General features: G+C 33.4%; 1 protein-coding gene across 1 annotated transcript in view; it reads right to left on the bottom strand.

The window, feature by feature from the left end:
* LOC126825300 (U1 small nuclear ribonucleoprotein 70 kDa) overlaps positions 1-20,601 on the bottom strand; it is an 89,125-nt gene that overhangs the window by 13,380 nt on the left and 55,144 nt on the right. The window lies entirely within an intron of this gene.

Here is a 20,601-nt window from a genome sequence, read left to right as displayed (position 1 = left end):
CAAAGAAAGACGAATTAATGCCAAAGAAAGTTATTTTTACACGCCTACATGTAATTGGGTTTCGTATTGCCACCATTCATGTCCGTTTGTATGTCATCAATTCTTTAATATGTGAGCTGCTCTCACAAAACCAGGCTCTTGGTCATTTTTATAAAAATAGAGCTGGCAGCATATTTGAATAGTCAACAGCCATAAGCTTACCAAAAATGCAATTCTTTTAAAATTTGTCGTATTATTTGGAGTTGTGTTTGGCTCATTCACAGCAACAAGACATACAGTTTATGCATTTGTGCCTTAGTATAAAATGAAGTCGTGTGACAGGTGCCTGGTTTCGTAGGAGTGGGTCACATATGAATAACTAACAATAATGACAAAACAATATTTATTGATTTCTCATAAACTTATAGAATCGTTTCCCTTGATCGTTTAATAATTTTGAGGCTAAAAGATAGTATCAGGTCATCTTGAAATTACTGAATTTAATGATTTTCTTAAATTTTGGCAATGCTCCTTCAACATGCAGTTTGTTTTATTTCCTGCAAGAGAACCACAGTGTATCAGTGAGAATGGCACCAAGTCATCAATTCTGGACATAAGGCACCTGTCAAAGAAAGATGTCTGTGACACAAATTATCACACAACATATATATTATAATAAAAACATTGTGTAGTAATTTGTGTCTGACAATATCTGCGGCAAATGCCTTATGTCCAGACTTGACTTGTGTAATAATTTGTACTTGACAAAGTCGGTGACGGGTGCCTTATGTCCAGGCTTGAGAGTCACTCACCAGGAGATCCCAGGTCCGTTCCCAGTGTTAGCCGAAAACGTTCCTCAGGCTACTCCAGGTGGGTATAGAGAAAGCATCTAGTTGTTTTGATACACCCCCCCCCCACCAGATGTCCTATTTTGTTTACATTGGTAGTACATTAAAGATTTATCCACAGTTGGAAATTGTAATAGAGAGAGAAAGGCAGTTTAACGTCCACTAAGCACAAAATTGGTCATTTCGGGACTAACAAAGTTCAATTTTATTTCAATATTCCTTGTCACATACAAGCAGGGAATCGAAACCATGTCACTTGACTCAATGACAGATCTTATTATTTCATGCCCACACGTTAAACCACTAGACACCCCCCCCCCACCTTCCCCAGGAAATTGTAATGAAAGGAGACTATAGCACTGCTGTCGGTCAAAATGGTCTCATAGTACACTGCAAGGCATATGCACGCTTTCATTAGCCTGACTGGTAAAGTCAGAAGTTAATACATCAATATCATTCCAGTTCCTTTCATCCAAAACATAATGCATGAGTCATGAAAAGTAAATTATTATATCCGTTTGTTGTTTTAATATCAGAATATTGGAAAGAAAAAAAGACTTGCATTAATAATTGAGAAGTTGAGTAAAAAAAAAAGTGTGTAAAGCGATTATATGTATCTAGTATATTAAATAATATATGATATATATATAACATATGATAACGTGTCACGATATATTCTCGTTAATTACCATTACTAGTTGTTGGTGGCAACGTTTTATTAAATACCATTCAAGTTATGTCAGGCATTTTCTAGTGCATATGTACCAATCATACTTAAAGGACAATATTGGTGTCAGTCATTATCACATATGTGATAGAACTGGTTTAAAAATGTTCCAAATAAATTTTAACACCGAGATCATTGCTACGATAGATGCGTGGTGAAGGGTTCTACAAAAGGAAGTCACGAGGCTTCACTACGCATCTATCGTAGCAATGATCTCTGTGTTATTATATTTGGAATGTGTTTAACTAGTTCTATCACATATGTGATAATGACCGACACCAATATTGTCCTTTAAAGATGCATTGATTGGACTTTATTACCAACAAGGGTAGATTGTCCACTCTCTATAGCAAATTCCATCACCATTTAAAAGATTCTGGTAAACTACCAGGAAAAACATCTCCAGAGGTCTTCAATTACTTGATCTTGTGTAATACATTTTCATAGGAGGTTTGTAATAGAATCTTAATATCATGTGGTGATTTTTTTTTTATCCGATCTAATCATGAAGATGAAGTGTATGGTGGAAAGTAATGATGCATTCAGTAAAATGGATATTGTTCATAGAACCGTCTATAAAATCTCTTATTATTCTCCGCCTCCAGTCAAATCCATACGTCCTTATATGGTGTAGTAATACTGTCGTTATCCACTTGTATGTACTATAATCCACCTAATATCTTCGGTGATTCTAGTAGCCATATGGTAAAATATCCTGACTTGTTTCGGTAGTACTTATACCTAGTATAAAACTAACTAAAAATACCACTATAAGCTTTATTGATCCGCGCTGAAGACAGATCTATGGAGACTTTTTAGTTTCAGAATCCTCACCATCATACACCATGTTTTAACAACAGACAACCAAATCACTTTACACATCAGACGTATTCTTCAGACAGAATTTTTATAGAAATTTGAGGACACATTCTAGAATCATATTAAAGAAATTGTAATGGCTATTTTCTTTTTTAACTCTAGAAGGTTTTCTGGATCCACCCAGGACTGTTTCTATTCCAAACATGACAATCAAATAAATTCAGATTATTTCAGATAATTGGGTAATGTCAATATTTTTCTAGACATCAGTTATATGGTTGTTTTCAAATTAAGAATATTTTCAAATGCTACTCCATTTAAGTGAATTTACCCTACAAAAAACCACCACCATATTTTCTGATAAAATACTTATTTATTCTTCAATCTATGTTTGTCAAGGATAACCATCGGCTGTATCAGCTGTATTGTGATAAAATTAATCTAATAAAAACCCATTCATATTGACAATTTCATTATGGAATAAAGTCTAGTACGATCTTTTTTCTTCAATGATAAATTTCAATTTTATTTTCCTTCTATGCTAAATTAGATCTCAAGTCCATATTTATCTCTAACTCAGATCATGATGTAGAAAAATCAATATTTCTTTAAATTTAACATAATAAATGAGTTTATCCAGATATAGAATTCATATCTTTATTCTAATTTTTCCTAGAGTCACAGTGGCTAAGTGGGTAAGACACTGGCTCGCTAGCCTAGAGGTCGGGTGGTCGATCCCTACATTGGCCGAGAAATTTCGTCCAGATTTTCTGGCGTGGTGTGGTTTCCCCTTATTGTCAGTGATGCAGGAAGGAGGGCCTGACAAGGACAGCTGCCTAGTCATTCGGATGATATGAAAAACCGAGGTCCTGTGTACACATTGGCGTACACGTAAAAGATCCCTTGACAGTTGGAATTCGATATAATAGTAGGCTGTAGTGCCGCTCTATTGGCAAAATTTCCCTCATAGCACACTATATGGAGAAGCTAGTTCGGAGCAAAAATGTAGGATGTTAAACCCCATTTCATTTCATTTCAAATTTTTCCATTGAGAAACTAACTCATGACAATTTTTATTTTCTTCTGATAAGAAAGAAAGAGAGATGGGGTTTAACATCCACTCGTCACAAACTAGGTCATTTAGGGACTAACATATGGTTCAATTTTATTTCAACAATTTGCATGCGCGTATGGGTCTTTAGCAGTGGGAGGAAACCGGAGGACCTGGAGAAAACCCACGAGGTTGGACAGGCGACCTTACTCCTTGTCACGTACAACCGGGGAATCGAAACCACACCCGTTGACTCAATAACCACTCAGCCAGATTAATGTATTCAATTCTCTCTTCATTACTGCGGTGGCTAAGTGGGTAAGGCGTTGGCTCGCTAGCCTGGAGGTCGGGTGTTCGATCAATGCATTGGCTGAGAAAGTTCATCCAGATTTTCCGACGTGGTTTCCCCTTGTCAGTGATGCAGGACGGAGGGCCTGACAAGGACAGCTGTCTAGTCCTTCGGATGAGACGAAAAACCGAGGTCCCGTGTAACCATTGGAAAGAATGTAAAAGATCCCTTGGCAGTTGGAATTCGATATAAGAGTAGGCAATAGTGCTGCTGTCCGGGCAAAATTTCCCTCATAGCACACTGTATGGTGTATGCCCGTCTTCATTAGCCCAGTATAGGAGCAGAACAGTAGGACGTTAAACCCCATTTCATTTCTCTTCATTAATCTGCTTGGAGCAGAAAAGAGGATGTTAAACCCCATTTCAATTCAGAAGACAGTTCCAACAGAACTGGGTTCAAAGATCATAGATATTGGAATGTAATAACCTCAGAGTTTATAACCTTATCTTGTATATATACAATTTAATCTCATGAAAAAGACATTTTCATCGCAACACTTAGAAATATATTAATCAATTTTTCATGACTACTACTGTAAGCTAAATGATGTTTAAATAAAGACTGTATTCCATGACTACTATATTGACATAGTTCCTATCTATTGCTACAAATTTCAATACGATTTTCAGGAAAAACAATTTTGTGATTGAAGTCAACAACTTGTGTTAAGAGAAAAATGTTTAGATTAGTATTTGTAGTTAAGCAATAAGAGGGTAGTAAATGACCAGATTAGTATCAAGATGGCCTCATAAAACCAAGTCAAGTTGGAAATCTTAATGACTAAACTAACCATATACAACTCTCGTCAAATAGGGATAGAACTTGGGGATTCCAAATATAAACTTTGGCACTCACCACAATCTCACTCTCACTGTATCAACAGCCATTAAAAGGCTCAAAGGAGAACCCAGCTTTGTGCTGTTAATACTACTTATTCATTCTGCATTAAGATTACTAAATAATCAAAAAGATATTAACACAAAGCCCCCATAATCTTGAAATAGTTGTTTTCTGATTTTGAAGCCCATCTTGGGTTTTCACATTAGGAATAGACTTTAAAGCATAATTTGTTCACAATTTAAAAATATTAAGAAATGAAATGGGGTTTAACGTCCTACTGTTCTGCTCCAAAACTGGGCTAATGAAGACAGGCATATGCCATACAGTGTGCTATGAGGGAAATTTTGCCCGGGCAGCGGCACTATCACCTACTCTTATATCGAATTCCAACTGCCAGGGGATCTTTTACGTGCATTCCAATATATACATGGGACCTGAGTTTTTCGTATCATCCGAAGGACTAGACAGCTGTCCTTGTCGGGCCCTCCGTCCTGCATAAATATATTAAGACATTAATACTGTGTAAATTGCTGTACTTAGATGTTTGTTTCCTTTTGATCTGAGTGTGTATGTGTGTCCACTTAGGTGATATCACAGACAATTACATGTTAAAAGATGAAATATTTACAAGGTGAATGATCAGTGAAAAAGTAAACAATTAGTGAAGAAAAGAATCTCTTAAAGTTGTTCCAAACAAACAGCTGCCCAATTAAATCTAAAAAGGTGCATTATTACATATTCTAGTATGCCACAACAAATTCTATACAGTTTGAATTTTAGGAATGTAATAACAGTAGCCTACTCAATTTCAATGAAAACATTTTTGAGATAGAGCTATTAATGTCACTTTAATCCAGTAGAACCGTCTTTATATTATATCAACATTATGTTTATTTGTGAACTACAATCTGTATTAAACATTTCACACACTAATGTACATTTTATTATTTTCACCATGGTTTATTGATATAATAAACATGCACTTACATCAAGAAGTAAATAAATAATCTCCCTTATTGTCAGATCGGGATAGAATCTTTTTATACCTTGGTAAAATTTCTAATATTATGCATTTAAAATGATCGCATTACACAATACCTGGTCGGTACTGTTTTTCTTTCATTTCTCTTATTCATAAAACATACATTGGTAGTATCTGTTACAAATAAATTCGTATAAATCAAGAATGTATCTGACTTGGAATATTATGGGAAGGGTTGGAAATAAGTCAAAATGAAGTACATGTCCAAGTTGAAAAACAAGTTAAATCAAAGATTAATTTTTAAAACAATACAATTTCTGTTCACAAACCTTAATAAGATTGAGAGGGATAAATGGGGCTTAATGCCCACTCATCACAAACAATGCCATTTTGGGGCTAACATGATTCAATTTTATTTTAATAATTGGCTTACACCTAGGGTTCTTAAGCAGTGGGAGGAAACCTGAAGAAAACCACCAAGGTTAGACAGGTGAACTTACTCATCACTTGACTTAATAATGACAGTAATCTAAAGTGCGCATGTTAGACCATGCAGCCCCCCCCCCCCCAACCCAACCCAACGCGAATTAAATACTGACAATAACTTGATGTTTTAGAGTATAGGTCTTTCATGGTGCGGAAATGTGCATGTGATAATGTATGGTGTAATCTATTTATATCAATGTTATATGTTAAACAGGTGATGTAGATATCTTGACATGCTGATATCAACATGCATTATACTCAGTGTATTATCTAGTAACATAATTACACCATATTATCAATGTACATGTATGTATGTACATACAAAATTAACTCTTATTACATTATTATTGCAATAAAAACTACCAAATTATGTTGGAGCAGTCTCAATTATATACTGTGGCGTACAATACTTTTTTTGGGGAAAAAAAATAAAAAATTATAATTTCATATCTGTAGATCGTTAAATTATTATACGGTGCAGGTGTTCTCATCAATTCAATGATCTAGATAGTTGACTATAGGCTTGTATGATGTGAATAAAATTAATGTCTAAATAATTTATATAACATTTAAAGCCAGAAAAAAGACCTGCAATTATCTGGCTATCTTGAGATCAATCATCTAGAAATAAACATCTTAAGGTCTAAAATTAACATCTCTAATTGCACATCTAAATATCTTTAGTTTATGATCTAAATATCTCTGGTCCAAGACAAACATATAGGGATAACTTTCTTGGATCTACATGCATACTTATATTATATGTATGGATCTCAGGATCCATAGATCCATATACTTAACTATATTATGATGCACCATTTAATCCTAATGTTCAAGGGATTCTTCTGTCCATTACATTTAGTACGAGTTTGGAATCTTCAGTTCCACGATTGGAGATAAACAAAAATCGGGAGTTTCATTACAAGAAATTTCAATGAATTTTTATTTTGAATTAGTTTATGTTGCTAAGAATTTGGGTGGTGTTTTGAATTCTGGAGATATAGTTTGTAATTAGCATTTGCATCTTAGAACAGAAATGTCTAATATTAGACCTGTTATATATTGTGTACCTACATAAGCAGGTGATACTTATATACTAATATCTATATTTATAGATGACAATATACCAGACTACATGTATAGAAACCTATATCCATAAGAGAGATTCTCATAACTCATATCGTTATATCAGATTATCCCGATATTTTGCATATAAGAACATAATTTTTCATTCTATTCTGGATGTTTGCTGCAACCAGGAAGTGTAGGAGGACTGCATATCAAATAACTAATAACACATGAAAGCTCTCAAATCATTATCAACAAATCTCAAAAAACCTTTAACCTATCCAAAACTTTTTTTGAAAATGCCATATTGAAATCTGCACTGTATTATTACATTCAAAAGTTTGGAATTAAATAGGGGAGATAACATTACGATTTATGACAAAAAAAAGAAAAATTGTGCATCATGATCAAATCAACAATTCTTGCAAATCGGAAAAAAAACCACTGAAGAAATGTGATCTGTAACCTGTTCACAAGCAATTAGGACTGATAATGGTCGCAGCCTCGCAGGAAGGACAAAAACTGTGGACCGAAAAATACAAGGACACTGTAAGACCTAAGAAAACTACTGGTGTATGTATAAGAAGGGGAATGTATCTGGACGATGTCTTTAAGAGTCCACAGCTCCGGCCTTGTTTTATCAGCTGCTATTAAACCCTTTGAATCTTGACATACATACCGTAAATGACCCTCCACCTGGCCCGTGGGTCAAAATTTGACAATTTTCAAGGAAAAAATATAAAATTGGTAATCACCCAAAGTGGTAACAAAGTAAATAATCTGCATATGTTCAGAGCGGAATTCCTTAAATGTGTCATGCTTGGTCAGAAAACCAGCCAGTCAATATATAGATGTTATTACCTTGGTCGGAACCAGCCAGTCAGATTCAAAAAGCTAAGATCAGAAATGTCTAATTATTATTAGGTTATTTCAAGAGTATACTCATTTGATCCTAATGACATCATATTGTGAGCGTATCAATAGAAGGAAATTATTTCGGAGATGTCTGCAAGGCGCCACCAACGCTATTTTGAGTTCTATTCTTGTCTTTTTCAGCTCCTATTTAAGGTCAGAATATTTCTAATTATTAATAGGATATTACAATGAGCAGTCATTTGAGCTTAATGATATCAAATTGTGTTTTTTCATATTGACTGACTCTGGAGATTTTCCTCCTACAAGTACTATATAAAAGAGATGATTTGTTCGCCGTTGGTTTCAACAAGTATAATTCTACCCCCTCTAGATATAGCTAATCTATTTCAATATACTTGTCTTTTTCTTCTCCCTACTCACCGACTTAAAAGCAATCAAATGAGATGCATGCTTCAATGGCATTTACCACGAAAAAAAGAAATACAAAATAGGATTTCCTGGCAAAGACATAGAAAATAAATACACATTTCATTGGGCTAGAAGTAAATGGACATTGACAGAAAGCAATGAGTTACTTCTGTGCAATAATCAAATAAATAAAAAAAGAAAACCAGGAGTGAAGGTACAAATATCCAGTGGGAGGATATATACGTTCATTTTGACATTTTGTTTGGTTGAAAGCAGAATGTTTTGGGTGATTATTTTTAATATCTGTTACCATCTGTGAAGAGATAATTGCGGAGTTCATTATCAAGAGAACATCTTGTAATTCTACTTGGATGAAAATACAATCAACACTTAGTTTTATGGACAATTTTCATTTGATTCCAGTGGGAGTGTTTTCAACACATTGATTAAAAACATGTAAATTAATTAACTTGCAATCGAAATATTGGAATAGTTACATTTTCTTATTTAACAGAAGAGGTGATGAATTCATGGACAAACAATGAAATATTGGAACAGTAACAGTGTAACATTACAGAATAACTGAAATCATAGTTATTCATAAAACAAAAATTTTAAGTTTGAAAAGTTCGAAAACTTGGTCAAAACCAAATATATACACAAGATATATTCAGAAGTATTCTTAAGAAGAGGATGGACAAAAGAGATACATATATTTATTATCAAAATTATGATCAACATGAAGAAAGTGGTATTGTATGAGTCAGCAACAAAGAACATTGTGATCATTGCTTTTTCTATTATGTGTGGAATGCCTTGTTTCTCTTCAGTGCAATTTTTAAAGCAGGCTTCTTACAATTTTAGAAGAGTTTCTCTAGTTTAAACTTTTCAACCCTCATAATCAAAAATAGAAGAGGAAAGGTCAAATTATTCTTGATGAAATGAGTTAAAACTGTTGCTGGGATGAGATCATACAATATTTAATCTCCGCCCAGAACAAATTTTTCTTTCTTGACTAGTAACTTTCACTTTAAGTTACTTGTGAGGAACTGCCAAATCAAGGACAGTTTCAGGAACTTAGTAATACGAAGATCGTGGCTTTAAGCCCAATGTTTATGTACTAAATGCCTATTGCATACCAGCTTTTAAAAGAAACCTCGTTTTTTATGAAGAAGAAGTGTGTGTTTTAATAGAATATAATTTTGATGTGAATGACTTGGGATGGGACGTGGTATGGGATTGCCATGGTTTATTATATTACACAACTCTTGTATCTTAGAATTCTTAGTCAAGTATTGAGAATACATGTTAAACTCAACGAGAATCACATCAGTCATGGTAGAATCATTAATGCAAAATATATTCTATTCTTCCCGAATGTTTTGTGACCCTCGAATACATTAACTTTCAGTTAATAAGTTTAATGTCTTGTTTGTATTTTTTTCTTTACCAATTGACTATTGTTGAGCTTAGAATTCTTGATCAGTTTAAGATTTATATCTTTATGAGGTACTAAAGGAAAGATGGTGGAAAGAAATTATGTAATATTAAGATAATTACTGGGGGGGAAAAATATCGTCTTTCCAACACAATTCATCTGAATACATTTGTCATTTGTAAAAAAAAATCACCCATTTAGTTGATGAATTCAATTTTTTTTTTCTAGAGCATCTGTGCGTAAAAGAATTTTGTGTATCACAACATCGAGAGAGATATGAGAACATGGTGATCTTATCACTGTAATCTGGAACTTGTGCTTACTAATTCTAACTTGAGTGAAAGATATGAGAATCTGATATCCTAGTATTTAGAGGTATGGTGTAGGTTTAAGCTATATTATATGCTGCTGCGCCCTACAAATACAAACCAGAAATATACCTCTACACCAACCAACCAACGCCTGTGATGTATAGTAAGAGAACTACTGTCCCAAATTTAGTTGCCAAATTTTCATGATGCAACTGGATGCATCTACCTTATAGTAAAATGCTAGTTGTCGATATGTGGATTACTAATTAGAAACAGAATGGGATGATTATTACGTCACTATGCACACCAACCAGTCGTTATTTCTATGGGGTCCTGACGATGACAAGGTACAGTATTTATACAAACTATCTTATTTATAAACACTGTCTATAGTTTTTACTCACAATTGATAAATCTTATCTTTTTAACAAAAAAAGACCAGAAAGTGCTCTGGTACATTATGCAAAATAATGACTCTAATTTGATGGTTTCACAATCTTAGATCTATTCCTTCTGAAATATATGCAAGTTTATATAATGGTGCCAGAGATTTAATGCTGTTGTCTGTTGTCAAGGTTATTTGGTTGAACATTCAATGATCACCTTTCATAATACAATTGAAACTGATTAAATGAATTATTCCTAATGACTACATCATCTACTTTGGTTCTGACTGCTCATTAAGTATAATTATTATCATTGCTCATCGTCTTGGAATTTATTTTAAATCTAGTAACAAAGCTCTATTCTAATAATTATACAGGGGGAACTCAGAATTTTAAAATTTCAACAGAAGCCAAACTTTATTCCTTACAAATTATACAGAAGGAAGAGAGATTTATCTTATTGTGTTTCAATGACAGTAGTTCTTGTTTTATATACATACACCTGCTTGGAAGCCAAACTTTATTTCTTATAAATATACAGAGGGAAGTGAGAATTTTATTTTATATCTGTTCTAATATGTGTTTCAATGACTAGTACTTGTTTTATTATATACATGTACCTACTACTGTTTTTTCTGAGCAAGAAACAAATTTCAGCACCATCACATTCATTATTCAACTCATATCTAAGAACAAGGAAGAGTTGGTTGTATATCTTGTTATTGTCAGGGAGTTACTGTATTTTTATGTTTATCTAAGAACAAGAAAGAGTTTGTTGTAAATATTGTTATTGTCAGAGAGTTACAGTATTTTTGTTTATTCAACAAGGAAGATTTTGTTATAAATCTTGATATTGGCAGGAAGTTACGGTATTTTTATGTTTATTCAACTGAAGTTTGTTGTAAATCTTGTTATTGTCAGGGAGTTACAGTATTGTTATGTTTACTCAACTTGTATCTAGAACATGAAAGAGTTTGTTATAAATTGTGTTATTTGCAGGGAATTATATATTCAACTAATATCATAACTTATAAATCTTGTTGTTTTGCAGGGAGTTCCAGTATTTTTATGTTTATTTATATATCATATCTAAGATAGAAGTTTGTTATAGATCTTGTATTTTGCAGAGAGTTACAGTATTTTTATGTTTATTCATATCATATCTTAGAAAGAAGTTAGTTGTAAATCTTGTTATAGGCAGGGAGTTGCAGTATTTGGCAGGGAGTTACAGTATTTTTTATGTTTATTCATATTGAAGAAAAGGTTTGATATAAATCTTGTTATTGGCAGGGAGTGTTATGATCTAGTATTGACAGTAGTATAAATATGGTTTCTACTATATTACACCAACACTACATTTATCGCATAGTGAGTACTGGTCAAGCTAGTCAGTTAATTGCAAATTAACCCAGAACTCTCATGGGTCTTGTGATAAGACATTGAAACCATATGTTTCTTGTAGATCTTGTGTATATCAACCAGGGTGCTGATAAATGGTTATCAGAGACACAGCTTTCGGCCTTGTTGAATAAACATGAGATCCAAAATAAACAGGGAATTTACTGAATTTATAGCAGTCAAGTAGTGTATAATTAACTATATAATTGATTACACATAGGTCATAAATCTACTAATAAATATATAGAATGTTTGTTATACTTTCTGTAGTACTATACTAAACACAAAAGAATAGGAATCATTGACTCATGTTTCAAATTGTCAATAGCCTGTGTATTCTATTCCAAAATGATACTGGAGTCATGGTGGTGCAGGCTCACTAATCCTGAGGTTCCGGGTTCAATCTCGTTACAGGATTAGGATGTTCCTCATGGTTTTTCAGTCTGGTTTCCTTGTTTCTGTGTTGCAGGACAGGGCGCATAGCATGGGGTACTGTATACATTGGCTTACAAGTAAAAAAAACCCTTTCCAGTTACAAATCAGAGAGAGAGAGAGAAATGGGGTTTAACGTCCACTCGACACAAACTAGGTCATTTCGGGACTAACATATGGTTTAATTTTATTTCAATAATTCGCTTGCGCGTAGGGGTCTTTAGCAGTGGGAGGAAACCGGAGGACCCAGAGAAAACCCACGAGGTTGGACAGGCGACTCTACTCCTTGTCACGTACAACCGGGGATTCGAAACCACGGCAGTCGACTCAATGACAGACTTTATGATACAGCGCGCGCACGCTAACCATTCAGCCATCCAACCCCCCACAAATCAAAGAATAGTCAGAATACTTGGTGTCCAGGTGGAATCCCCCCTCAGCCCAGTTGGTTTGGAAAAGTTAAAGAAATTATACCCCATTTCTGTTTCCTTTTCAAAATGATATATAAGACTATCAGGAACTATCCACATCTATTAATTACTAGGGTACTAATGTAATTAATATATAATCATTTTTTAATTTTGTGTGCAGAAGCATAATTTATAATCAAAACAATATGCACCATCAGTTTAAGAGTTTAATTATACAGTTTAGTAACTTGTAAGCTTATTATAAATGTGTTAAAAATAAATCAAGTGTGTTTCCTGTCAGTTCTGAAAGAGCTTCTACTGTGTTTTCACATACTTTCATGTTTGTTGCCAACAATTTTGATAAAAAAAAACCTCACCCCTTTCCTGAAACTCTCAAATCTCTAGAGTAAAAGATATGCCAAATTTAACTCCCAATCTCCATGATGAAATACAAAAACTCCCTGTAATCATTAAGAATGCACCAACTCCTTACGAGATGATTAAAACAGCCATTACTAGGTATCACTTGAAATCTCATTAATCTAATGAAAAGTAGCCTGTTGAATACTGATTTGATTGTAAAATAAGATACATGAAGAACTTCATGAAGCAGTTTAAACTTCCAGTCATCTGATGGCTAATTACACCCCCAATAATAAAATCTTCAGGGAAAATGTAACTTGAAGGGAATTTGAAAGATAAATGATTTTCACAGGACAGTTAAAGGGATCATCCCAATTTTAACAGAGTCTCAGAAATAAAAGTCAGAGTATGTATGAAATTAAGCCCAAAATATAGAGGAATGGTGTAGTTACCTTGTCTCAAAATTTCAGCTCAAAATATTGAGTTACTTGGACGCGAACGTCAAAACCGCTTATCTTATTAAAGATTTTGGGTCAATATTTTTGTTGGGTGATCTGATAAACTATCATTGTCCCTTTAGAGGTCTATACAGTGCATGACCCACGTGCTATACTCGATAACGAAGGGTAAATTTCACCTCACATTATTTTTATAAAAAAAAAGTCTGGTTTTATCCAGACAACGTATAATACATCTTGGGACACCAGTCTCCATTTCCAGATAAAGAATGATGGGATTAAATTGTTTGAAAACATATCACGTATATTGAGTTGGTAGCTTAGCCCCAAGTGGAGGATTTTAAGGACTTTACACAAAATTAAGCAGTTTTATTCTCCAAAACATAATCAAGATTGGCCCTTTAATTTATTAATTCAAATTATGAACAGTTAATGTGATATGCAATGGAAACAAAACCGGGATGAAAAGATAGGTCAAGCCCATTACAACAACCCTCCAGAAACTTTGACCAGTGTGGGATAAGTGAAACAATCAAATATTTACATTTCAAAATTGGCCATTGGAATATATTTCTACACCTACGTTTCTAAAAATAAAATTAACTAAAATTCAACATGTATAGATGCCAATATTCAATATTCTAAATACAGCATTTTAAACCATTTTCAGCAGTCCCATAACGTAGCCTCTTTAATACACGTGAAATAATTGCTCTAATTACCATTAAATCAGGGTTAAATAAATTGATTAAGTAAAGAATATAATTCACTCACTTATAGGATTTTATTCTACACCAATCATAATACTAAACACAATATCATTCAATATCTTACCACTTTATCCAACCATATTTATAGACAGCCATGGCTGTTATATTAAAATAAGTGATTATAGAGTAGTTTAGAGCTCGACAGGATACCCATTTACATTATAATCAAAAGTTTAACAAGCGCTTTTCATAAATATCGAATATAGAAAGAACGACATTATAAAAGAAGATTAGTGAGAGAATGGAATGCCGCTAGACGTGGTTAACTTTCGACTGGGGCCAATATTAATATTATTAGTTGCGATATTAAACCTCGTCCTAGTCTCAGATAATAAGTCTGGTGTGGCCCAACTTTAGAAAATGGCAGCAGATTATGTCACTTGTTATGGCTGCGAGACCAATCTACGCTGGCCATTATTTATCAATTACAGGTTATCCTATCGATTAACTATTGATCTTTGGATTTCTGATCAACCAGGCAGTGAAAAACAGCACCTTGGTGAAACACTGGCTCTTAATTCTTCCACCGAGGTGTAATATACTGCCTAACGGTTTTTGTCAAGAAATCTATCAAGTCGGGCCATTTATGATTTGTATTGATTCATTATATCAAATATCGATCTTACATTTGTCATTTATTTGCTTTTAGATTTATTGACGGTGATTAAGAGAGATGAAAAACTTTCCTAATAAATGAGCAAAATCGGGTCGGTCGTTTAGATTCAAGTCTAACTAGTTTTATCAAATTAGTAAAAGCCAATTCTGCGTAAAAGCCATTATTGTGAAAATAAATGATTGGCCAAGGCGTAATTTACTTTTCAAATCTTAGCGCCAGTCATTGAAAAATTTCATATATGAGCTGGATACACAAGTTAGTTATAGGGGGTTGGAGATATTAAAGTACAGACATGATATTAGACGGATTCCTTCTCTTAATTCACTCAAAGATTTCAATTGTGATTTTCATCGAGAAAAGAGATGTATTCAATAAGTTTAAGAGGAATTACTATCATAATTTATTATTCCTTCACAATGTGTGGTGCCACGTCATAAGGAATATCTAAAAAAAAAAATTATTTTATGATGGGTTAAATTTATTGGTGACCTCATGCCGGTGTCAAGCATGCATCCACATCCCACTCAGCCGTTGGGCGAAAAAACCATGCATAATGATGCTCAACTTTTGAGACGGATTTCGATTGCAGCGGCTCGGAGAGTTTCTATCAAGGTCAGTCTTGGGTAATAAAATGTCTCCTCTTTCCTTATTTATGTTTTTGAATTTGTAAACATATCTATCATTGTAGAACTTGATGGATCATTTTTATTGATTATTTTCCCCCAAAACAACCATTTCTTTCTCATAGTTTATCAAATATTGAATTCAAACAAGATGTATTAAAGTAGACTTAGACGAATTCATCATTTTCACCCAATTTCTGTTTTATGTTATTTATTTAAATTATGTTTTAGTTTTTACTACGCCCATAATAATAATTCCTGTATCTTTAAACCTCAAATATTTATCTGCATACCAGGTACGCCCACTATTCAAAAAAGATTAACTGATATGAAAGCTTTTAGTTTACAAATAGAAGAGTAAGTGATAATCCTTTAAATCTCCTATGAAACCACCTGTCTTGACATAAAGTGGTAATGCAACAGATTAAGTTTTACAAGTTGTTTAAGAAATAAAATGAATGTTTAAAATAGTTTATCATAGATAATTTATTTCTTCATTTCTGTGAATAGAAGAGATATAGAAAATTATAACCAATACTTATCTACAATACCAGCATATTAAATAATCAACAAAAACCAGGGCAGTACTTCAATTATAATTTTGAGAAACCAGCTTATCTCTTAAATATTTTTAGGTCAATTTTTTTTTATAGCTGAAATATCATTTAAATAACCTATTCACAAATTATTTAATTAAAGTTTTTTGGTCAATTTCTAATTTGTCCTCAGCAGATTGTTTTAACATTCTTCAAATCATTGTATACTGAATGGAATTGTACCAGAATTAAACAGATTACTTTTAGGTATCCAACTTTCAAAATATATACTACCTTGCAAAGTGTGAACAACCCCTTTTATGACTTTCAGAGATCCTAAGAAAAACATGCTTCAATCCAATTAAAAAGAGTTCAGATAATATGATTCAACTTGAAATTAAATGGGGTTTAACATCCTTTTGTCTGTACCAACTGGGCCAATGAAGACAGACATACGCCATACAGTGTGCTATGAGCTTCAACTAATATATGCAAGTAGTAAATCCAATTAATAAGACTTTGGATGTTATAATTTAACTAAGAGATTTATATGCAATAGTAATATTTGATTATCTTGTGATTATTTGGTGAGAATAAATGTAGAGAAATTCACAACAGTTTTATTAAGAGGTAGAAGTGTTAAATAAATACAGTGTAACTGAGTTGTCTGGTATTATATATGGTCACACTTGAGGAAATGTAAGCTGTGTATTCAATAAGAGAATAGCAGGAATTCATATTTATAGAAATAGTCATCAAGAGAGAGAGAGAGAGAGAGAGAGAGAGCGAGAGGTCATTTTGGGACTAAAATGTTTTTTTTCTTTCAAATATTTGCTTTCGCATAGGGGTCTTTAAATTAGCAGTGGGAGGAAACCAGAAAGCCTGAGAAAACCTGAGAAAGGCTGGACAGGCGACCCTACTCCTTGTCATTACCATTGGGTATCGAAAATACACCACTTGACTCAACGACAGACCTTATGATCTAAAGCACAAAAATCCAATAGAAACAGATTCAATACCCTTAATAGGAAGGTGTCTGTTAAATGTTTTGCAACTTCAGTGAATGGTGTTGTTGGCCTTTAGCCTGGCTTTCTTTACTTTCCATGATTCCTGTGTGTTACAATCTTTACTGTGTGTGTGTGATAAGTTAATAGAATATCTATATAGACAGTTCTTACTGATGGGTAGCTATAAGCCAGTCCTTTATTGATCCAATTAGGACCAGCTGACCTTCTCCGTGGTTCTGACCGGATATGGCTAATTCTAGCCCACCGGTGATCATTTCATTCCTTTCATATCGTTCACAATCAAATAGATTAAAGGAGGCTAGTCCACATTTGTACCACTTTTCTGTCTTAACTATTTATAATCTGGAAGAATATCGGATAGAGCAGGTCGAGCCGAAGGGGGCTTCTAAATTTCATCGATTACACCGTGTTATAATCCACTAGCTACATCTTCAACCGGCAGATCAAAAATGGCCAACATTATTATATTAAAGAGATTATTGAAGTGTATACATAATGCATACAGAGTAAGTTCATTATAGCGCATTAGCTTATTTGAGCTTACTAATTGCATTTATTTCTTGCTCCAGAGAATTGTTTCCAAAAATAACTGCACCACCCAGACATATCTTGATGAAGGCTGAAAATATTGTGGTGCATTAGACATTAATGGATAAAACAGCTGTTAAATGTTTTGTTTCAGCGGCTGATTTTTCACTGTATTTGTTGCAATAAACACACATTTATCTTGACAAATCTCAGAGATTTATCATTTCAATAGCTGCCATCTTACCATTAAATCGGGCATTGAAAAACAATCTCAATTCAAATATCTATTAAAAAAAAGTAGTAATATGAGAGTAATAAACACAATTAGATGGGTACAACCTTATTCATGTGTGTTATCTCCCATTAGAGAGAGAGAGAAATGGGGTTTAACGTCCACTCGACACAAACTAGGTCATTTCGGGACTAACATATGGTTTAATTTTTTTTACATAATTCGCTTGCGCGTAGGGGTCTTTAGCAGTGGGAGGAAACCGGAGGACCCGGAGAAAACCCACGAGGTTGGACAGGCGACCCTACTCCTTGTCACGTACAACCGGGGATTCGAAACCACCCCAGTCGACTCAATGACAGACTTTATGATACAGCGCGCGCACGCTAACCATTCAGCCATCCAACCCCCCATCTGCCAATAGAACATAATTAGCATGTATGTTGAATTGCAAAACTGATATAGTGCAGTATGGTACTGTATGATACTGATCAATTGTATGTTGAATTGCAAAACTAATCAAGTACAGTATGGTAATGATCAAGGCTGATCAATTGCAGTACTTACAGTTCTTATCAATTGCAGTATGATACTGATCAATTACATTATGGTACTATCATGTCTGATAAATTGCAGTAGTGATTGTGCCTATCAATCGCAGATCTGATCTGATCAAGAAAGTAATTTAAATAAGTACAGATTTTCTTACGCTAAAGAAACTTTAGATTTGTAGAAACAGGTTTCTATCGAATACAATATTTTTTTTTTTTTTTTTTTTTGAAGTAGATGTGGTATTTAGATTAATTCTCAAAAGATCTGTTCAGTTTTAATGTCAGTATTGAGTGGGCATGTTATTTGGAGTAAGTACAGTATGTGTGATATACCAATGATATGCTAACTGGTGAAAAGTTGTTTCAAGAAATGTTTTCTTTGTACAAGTTTTATTTACATTCCTACAGACTATTCTTAACCGACTTCCATGTCATTCACATAAATATTACTATTAAAAATAATAAATGTTAAAATAGAATGTTCTGTAAAATGGATCAGTTCATTAAATTATTTGGAATTTTTTAAGATACACCTGAGAGATTAGATATAGTCAAGCCTGGAAACCAAACACTTGTCACAGACATTGTTAGCCACAAATACAGGTACAATCTCTCTGGTACCTGTAATTTTACCTGGCATACCATTTCTTTTTTTGTACCAGTGTTTATAAAGATATTCATAATACCCAATACTACTTCGTTAGTGAAGCCGTTTTGTCATGTAAAACTAAAATAATTCTTTATCAAATTTGGTAATACATTAAACTCTGAAATGTACTCATAAATCCAAAAGATGACACAATTTTCTTCTTTCAAAAAAAAAGAAAAAAAGTGCTATCTTATTTTCAAGACTGTGATTTTTTTAGCATCTGAACCTATTTCATCTTCGGCACTGGTAGATTAGAACAAATTACTCTCTAATCTCAATACCAGCACTTCCTACTTGAAAACTACCATAATCAATACAAACTGGTTCCAACATAATCATTTAAAGTACACTTAACACCCCACTACCATCACTACAATGACATTACATTAACCTATATGTATTTTTGGCAGGCCTTAAATTCAATTTGAAAGTTCCTTCAGGCTTAATTGTCCAGCGCTGATCTTATAAAAGACGGGTATGGAAAAGCCAAGTTGCTTGGAGTCTGTACCAGTCTGTACTGATATAAATATTTATATAGTCTACAATCATAAATTCTGATGTCATCTTCCTTGTCATAACTGATGAAAACCTTTAGAAGACAGATTAAGTTTTCCTGAAGTACTAATTGTTATTCCTAAAATATGTGTATTAAAATATTATATGAATACGAAACTGTCCATAAACGATCATATATTTGATATTTTTCTTGTAAAGAGTATTCGAGAATGTTGGGATATGGATGTTTAATTAACCCTTCAAACAATCTGAAAGCAATCCCTTTTTGAGTATGAGCACTACTTGAAACCGTTATAATTATGAAGATAAATTATATTTCTCAAGACAGATGGATTTTTTGTAATTCTTTGATCAAAATGATGGAACGGATAATGAGTGATGTTCCAGCAGTAAGTGGAAAACGAAAATGGTAAATGATTTGGCTTGCCTATTTAATCATGAAGGCCAGGACTTGGCAAGCAATATTTTCCGCTTTTTTCTATCAAGTTTGAACTTAGTTGAAATCCAATCTTTCACTGAAGACATTTCCATAATATATTTTCTCCAAGTAGAATTTGATTACAAGTCAAATGTAGCCAGAGAATTAAATGTAATTTTTACATGTTTTAAGTTAAGGCCATAACAGTTTAATTTCTGTTCTTGAGGATCTTGGTAAAAATATAGCCACTTGAATCACATGAAAAATGTTTTGTTTAAAATTGAAAAACTTATAAAATTGTAACAAAAAAGCTTTTGAACAGCACAACCAAATCATCTACTTTTGGTTTATAAATAAGAAGGAAATAAGGAATATTTAATTTTTACACCATGTTCCTGAAAAACAGAATATCAAATTGATGTGGCCTAACCGTAATTTAATAACTATAAGTAAGTGAATTCTATAAGAATTTCAAATTTTGGATCCGAGAGAGAAAGGGAGAAATGGG

Source organism: Patella vulgata, chromosome 6, assembly GCF_932274485.2.
Source record: "Patella vulgata chromosome 6, xgPatVulg1.2, whole genome shotgun sequence".
Taxonomy (NCBI): Eukaryota; Metazoa; Mollusca; class Gastropoda; family Patellidae; genus Patella; species Patella vulgata.
This window is presented reverse-complemented; position numbering and strand designations above follow the sequence as displayed.